Source organism: Elephantulus edwardii, unplaced genomic scaffold, assembly GCF_000299155.1.
Source record: "Elephantulus edwardii isolate Elephantulus edwardi_28Jun2011 unplaced genomic scaffold, EleEdw1.0 scaffold00135, whole genome shotgun sequence".
Lineage (NCBI taxonomy): Eukaryota > Metazoa > Chordata > Mammalia > Macroscelidea > Macroscelididae > Elephantulus > Elephantulus edwardii.
Window position 1 is genome coordinate 1239565 of NW_006399885.1, and position 7302 is coordinate 1246866.

Here is a 7302-nt window from a genome sequence, read left to right on the forward strand (position 1 = left end):
AAATTGATTTTTCAAGGAAATTAGAAAAGGCAATTGGCACGTTTATTTAATGAGGAAAGAGATCCCAAATAAGCAAAGCACTTCTGAAAAACAAAAGTTAAGCAGAAGGCATAGCACTTCCTGACCTCAAAACCTGCTGCACAGCAGTAATAACCAAATGATAGGCACACAAACTAATGGAAGATAATTGGGAATGCAGAAATGGACCCAGCTATCTATAGTCAACTGATAATCAACAAGGAAACAAAACTTATCGAATGGGGAAATGGCAACCTCTTCAACAAATGGTGCTGGCAAAACTGGACGCTACCTGCCAAAAGCTGAAACAGGATCTATATCTCATACCATTAACAAAAATCAATTAAGGTGGATCAGAGACCTAGGGGTTAAGCCCCAAACCATAAAGATAATGAGAGACAAAATGGGACCAAACTTAGAAGACCTATTCTATGATATAAAGAGGCTGAAAAATACAGCCAGAATTGCTCAACCAGAAGAGGATAAAATTGATGAATGGGACCTTCTAAATATTAAATCCCTGTGTGCATCAAAACATTTTTCCATTAGAGTGAAAAGAAAACCTATTGACTGGGAGAAAACATTTGCCAATACCATCTCAACAAAATTTACAGAATACTGATTTTCCAGAAGAAAGAGACTGAGAACCTAATAACAAAATGGGCAAAAGACATGGAAAGACTTTTCACAGAGGAAGACATTCAGATGGCCAACAGACATGAAGAAATGCTTAAAATCACTGGCAATAAGAGAGAGATGCACATCAAAAACACAATGAGATACCATTTTACCCAAGCAGCAGTGGCAAAGTGTAACAGGACAGCAAGCAATAAATGTTTGAGAGGATGTGGAGAGGTGAGAACTCTCATACACTGCTGGTGGGATTGTAAAATGGTACAACCACTCTTGAAGGCAGTTTGGCATTTCCTCAAAAAGCTGAACATAGAAATTCCATATGACTCAGTTATTCCACAGCTAGGAATATACCGCAAAGAAATTAGAACTGAAACACAAAAGGAGATAGGCATATCAATGTTCATAGTGTTATTCACAGTCACAATAACACAGAAGCAGCCCAAATGTCTAACCACACTGCATGGATTGAGAAATTTAGGTACATTCATACAACAGAATACTACACAACAATCCAGAACAACAATTTTGAAAAATACAACATGCCTCTGGAAACTCTATGAACTTTGATAAATGATGAAAGTTATAAAAAGGCTGCAGGCTTTTTGTTCATAGGGTCACTACGAGTCATGCTCAATTCGACTACAATCAACAACAAAAACAACAATAACATAACTTTAGAAAGACTGGAGAGCATTTTGCTGAGTGAACAAACTCAGTCTCATAAGGACAAATACTGCATAAGACCTTTATTGTAAAAAGAAAAAGATAACTATTAAAATGTGCCTGGCAATGCAAGAGTGGAAGGTGTAGGATCAGAGGAGTGACACAATTTGGTTGGTGGAAAGATGGAATAAAGGAAATGCGAAAATAAAAGGAATGGGAAATGGAGACCTAAAAAGAACAGGTAATGATGGGCATTAATGGTGGGGTTCAATGATGACTAATTTTATAAAACACAATGTATGGGAATGATTGTATGAAATACAACATAAATGAAGGAAAGTGTGAAACACAATGTATACAAATTTTATATGAAAACGAATATAAAAGAAAATTTTTTAAAAAATATATACTGAGAGGGGGGAAAAGGTGAAAAACTCTTGATTATGAGAATATTGATGAATTTTCAATGTTTTCTCAGGTATCTAAAATGAACATGTTTGGCTTTTATAAACAATTCTAAGTAGCAAAAAAGGAGAAAAACAAAAGCCAATTGGGAAGATCTCTGGAAATATTTCTGATCAATGCATGAAGAAATGCCCATGTCTCCACAAGGTATGGTAGATAAAGACTGGCCATAAGGACATAAACACACAATGACAGAGTTCTTTTTTCTTTTTTAAATTTTCTACTAGTTTATTTACAAAATTCAAATACATTGTTTTCAAGAACAACAAAAGAAAGAACAAATTCTTTCCATTTCTCTCACTCCCCCATCAAATTGTACAATCCCATGATTATTGATTCCCCCTCCACCCCTGCACATCCACATGCCTCTGTTTCCAACCTCTCCCACCCCTCTTGGATCCTTACACTCATTCTACAATAATGATTTTATACAATATTTATCCTTGTAGGACTGAGTTAGTTCGCTCAGCATAATGCTCTCTAGTCTCTCCCAAGTTAGGTTATAGTTTACAAAATCATTGCTCCAGCATGCTGCATAGTATTTTATCGTATGAATGTACCATAATTTCTCAATCCATTTATTTGTAGTTGGACATTTTGCCTGTTTCCATGTTCTTGCAATGGTGAATAATGCTGCTATGAACATTGGTGCACAAATCTCAGTTCGTGCCTCTGTTCTCATTTTCTCAGGGTATATTCCAAGCGGTGGAATAGCTGGGTCATATGGAATTTCTATGTTCACCTTTTTGAGGAAGTTTTTTACAGAATGGTTGTACCATTTTACAATGCCACCAGCCACTGTTTCTGGAATGAGATGGTACCTCATTGTGGTTTTTATTTACATCTCTCTTATTGCCAATAATTTTGAGCATTTTTTCAAGTGTCTGTTTGCCATTCGAATATCTTCTATGAAAATTCTTTCCCTGTCTTTTGCCCAATTTGTAATTGGGTTATCAGTCTTTTCCTTGTGGTGGCCCAGGAGTATTCTGTAAACTTTTGTTATAAGAATTTTGTCTGAGATGATATTAAAAAAAAAAATTTCGTTGCCAGTCTGTAGGTTTTCTTTTTACTCTGTTGGGAAAAGGTTTTGATGCACACAGGGATTTAATCTTTAGAAGGTCCCATGCATCAGTGTTCTCCTCTTTAGATTGTGCATTTCTCTTGTATTTGGCAGTCTCTTTTATCTTGAACTAGTGGTTCTAAGCTTAATCCAAATTTGTCTCCTATGAATGTTATGGTTTTGGGCTTTACACCCAGATCTCCGATACACCATGAGTTGTTTTTTGTGTATAGTGTGAGATGAGGATCCCGTTTCAGCTTTCTGTATGTGGAAATCCAGTTTGCCAGCACCATTGCCCATTTGATAGCTTTGATTTCCTTGTTGAATGTCAGTTGCCCATAGATAGCTGGGTCTATTTCTGGGTTCTCAATTCTGTTCCATTAGTCTATATGCCTGTCATTGTACCAGTACCATGCTGTTTTTGTTACTACTGCTGTGCAGTATGTTTTGAGGTCAGGGAGTGCTATGCCTCCCATCTCATTTTTGTTTCTCAGAAGTGTTTTGCTTATTCAGAGTTTCTTGCCTCTCCAAATAAATTTGATAATTTCCCTTTCAATCTCCTTGAAAAAGGAATTTGGTATCTGGATTGGGATTGCACTGAACATGTAGATTGCTTTTGGTTGGATTGTCATTTTCACTATTTTGAGTCTTCCTATCCATGAACAGGGAACATTTCTCCATTTCTTTAGGTCTTTTATCATGTCTTGCAGAAATGTTCTGTAGTTTTCTTTGTATAGGTCTCTTGTATCTCTAGTTACGTTCATTACCAAGTATCTCAATTTGTGGTTGGTTATTATAAATGATACTGCTTTCTTGATTTCCTTCTCTGGGTTCTCTTTGTTATTGTAGAGGAATCCTATTCATTTTGGCCTATTAACTCTAACAGTTTTTTTGTTGAGTCTTTGGGGTTTTCTGTGTATGCTATCATATCATCTGCATATAGTGACAGTTTAACTATCTCTTTGCTGATCTGAATGCCTTTTATTTCCTTCTCTCATCGTATTGCCCTAGCAAGCACTAATGACAGAGTTCTTGTGCTCAGGGTGGTATCGGGCCTATGTCAAAATCCCAGTGAGAGCCCAGGACAGCTGTCCATTGAGTTGTGATGGGGTCAAAGCCAGCTTTCTATCTCTTTAGTTTAGGGAACATCTCTGGACTAATGTCTACTTTTCTGGAGAGGGGCTTTTAACAGGCTCCTGGGGATAATACTCTGAGGACCTGACTTTGTGTAGAGAAAGCTGGGCCCTACTCACTTTCTGTGCTCATCTTCTTTGTCAATGAATTCCCTTTGGTGTCCATCTATAACTCCATTGCTGGACTGCTTTACTCAGCCTGACCCAGATCCCTTGATGACTCAGTTGGCCAACACTCCTGGCATGACTTAATTTTCTACTCAAGATGCTCAGTGTCAGGCAATCCCGCTGCTCTACCATTATAACCATTGTGCAAGCAGTGGCCAGCTCAACACTGGTCAGAAACTTGGTCCAACGACACATGCATTCGTCTAGGGTGACCGTGGTGCAGGTACTTACATTAGACTATGTATGGAGTACGTATATGATTATGATCCTGCAGCACAGGGTCATCCTTCCTAGAAGAGACGTTATTGAGCTCATAGCTGCCCTGAGGCGCCAGGCTGGCAATGAGACATGTCTGCAGGCTGGTAGCCTAGAACAGCATGCACAGCAGTGACTGCCGGTGTGGTGCTGCTGGAGGATATTGGGAAAGGCAAGGTGTTTGTGAAAGCTGAGACTGGGACAAGTGTGGCCCAGCACACACTGCAGAGACTGTGGCATCATGGTACTTCTGAAGGATGCTGGGAAAGTAGGATGGTGTCCAGAGCTAAGAGTGTAGATGGATTGATGAGGGCCACAGGTGCCTCATAGCCACTCTGACCAGCTTGAATTTCAACTTTGTTGACAAGCTGAGGGAAGTCAGTGCAGGTCTTTTAGAGAGTGGTTTGCTCAGTTTTCCAATTTTAAAAATCATGCTGATGGCAGATGAAGGTGAAGACTGTGTTGTCATAGCCAGAGACTAAGAGACTGGTTAGGAGGTTGTTAACAGTAGGACTGGTGACCTTGGAATGAAGAGGGAGACAAGTCTAGAAAGAGAACACTGTCTGTGGAGATGTGAGCAGCCTCTCTTGGTGCAGAGGCATTAATGACTGACTGACAAGCATTTTTTACTGCTCTGAGTATAGTCTCAATTCAGAGGAGTTTGTCCTCTGGGATGCAGGGATGTGGGAGACAGTCCCTAGAATAATATTACTTCACACTATTTCTTAGGTGTTAGTTCCTGGTTCATTGGAAGTTCATAATAACAAGGGCTTTGGAAATAGAGGAGGCTAGGAAATATAGAAAGGGTAGTATATTTTGAAGCTATTGGTTCATGCACAGATATCTGTATCTATCTCTATTTCTCTATATCTACATCTATATCTTTGGAAGGAGGAGTGGCATCCACTTCCATAATAGCTTGTCTCTGGAAACCCTATGAACCTGGAGAGAGGATGAGAGACACTCAAGTGTAGAGGACTCTCCTTCATAGGGTCTTTATGAGTCACCTGCGACTCGATGGCACTTAACAACAACAACATCTATATCTACACATATATGTGTGTGTAAGTATGTTCTTATATACACACCACCACCACTTTTTTGCCAGTTTGTTTTGTTTTTTTACTATAGTGGTTTGAATGTTGCTTGATGGTGGAAACTATGTCGTTGGCATTTTACATACTAGCAGAGTCACCCGTGGTTGACAGGTTTCAGAGGAGCTTCTAGACTAAGACAAACTAGGATGCATACCTGGCAATTCACTGTAAAAATAATGGGACATCGAAAACCTTGTGAATAGTAGAAGAACATCATCTGATACCCTGCCAGAAGAGGAGGCCCTCAGGTTGAAGGCACCTGAAACACAACTGAGGAAAAGCTGCATCTTCAAAGTGGAATCTATTTTAAAGACATGGATAGAATAAAGCTTTCAGCTACTGAGGAAAGAACATCTTCATTTGCTGTTATGTCATGACTCAGAGTGAGTAAAATAGCTATAAACATCCACTAATCATCAGATAATAATGTATGAAGTATGAATCTAGAACAATTGGATGCAGAAAAAAATGGAATGCATAAAGATCAATATACTAGGTATTAATGGAAATAGATGGTTATTGGCCTCTGTGAGTCAGAACATCCTATATTCTACTATGGCAGCAATGACAAATTGAAGAAGTTTAATATAAATTTCTCATAAAAAAACCATTTCACGATTATTAATGACAGTATATATATTTATACAAGGAAGATCTGTTAATATGACTATTAGTAAAATTTTACACATCAATCACTAAAGCCAAAGATTAAGAATTTCAGGATTTCTGTGAACTTCTTCAGAATGAAATTATTAACTATGCAGTTAAGATGCCTTAATAATAGCTGGCGATTGGAATGAAAAGTCGGAAACAAAGAGATATTGGTTGTCAGAAAATATGGCCATGGTGACAAGGTCAGAGATCACATAGCAGAAGTTTTTACAACCAGTGACTTAATCATTGCAGATACATTTAAAAACAAACAAACAAAAAAAAAAAACCCAAAAACATAAACAGTGCCTATAAAGGTGGGCCTTTCCAGATGGAATGCAATAAATAGACTCAATTAGTGGGATAATACAATGAAGAAGCATCAATCAAAACAAGGCTAGGTGTGAACAGTGTAATAGATCATTAGTTGCTCATAGGCAAGTTCAAATTGAAGCTGAAGAAATTGAGAACAGGGAGGGAGGGTGGACAGGGAGAAAAGTGCAACAATGAAAGAATGGAAATTCAAAGTCTATAAATTATCACTGAAATTTATAATAAAAAAATTTTTTTAAGTTAAAAAAAAAGAAATTGAGAACAAATCTACAAGAGCCAAAGTACTACTGTGAGTGTATCCCACTGAATTGAGAAGCCATCTCAAGAAAAGGTTTGATGCATTTAACACTAATGACCAAAGGCCAGATGACTTGTGGGATGAAATCAAGGATATTACATATGAAGAAAGCAAATGATGATGAAAAAGTCAAGAAAGAACTGGATGTCAAAATAGACTCAAACTTGATATAAAACATAGAGAAGCTAAAGCTAAAGAAATAATGAAGTAAGACCTTTCAAAGGACAGCTCAAGAAGACCAAAGTATTGCAATTAAAATGAAGAGGATTTTTCTTTTGAGTCAACTAACTCAGTCCCACAAGGGAAAATACTGTATAAAACCATTATTGTAGATTGAGTATGAGGATCGGGGTGGGGGAGTGCAGAAGCAGAGTGTGAGGATGGGAGGGGTGTGAGGTGTTAATTATGTTGTTGTTGTTGTTGTTGTTGTTGTTGTTGTTATGTGCCCTTGAGTCGCCTGCGACTCATAGCGACCCTATGTACAACAGCCCTAAACTCCGCTCCGTCCTGTGCCAATCGCACTGT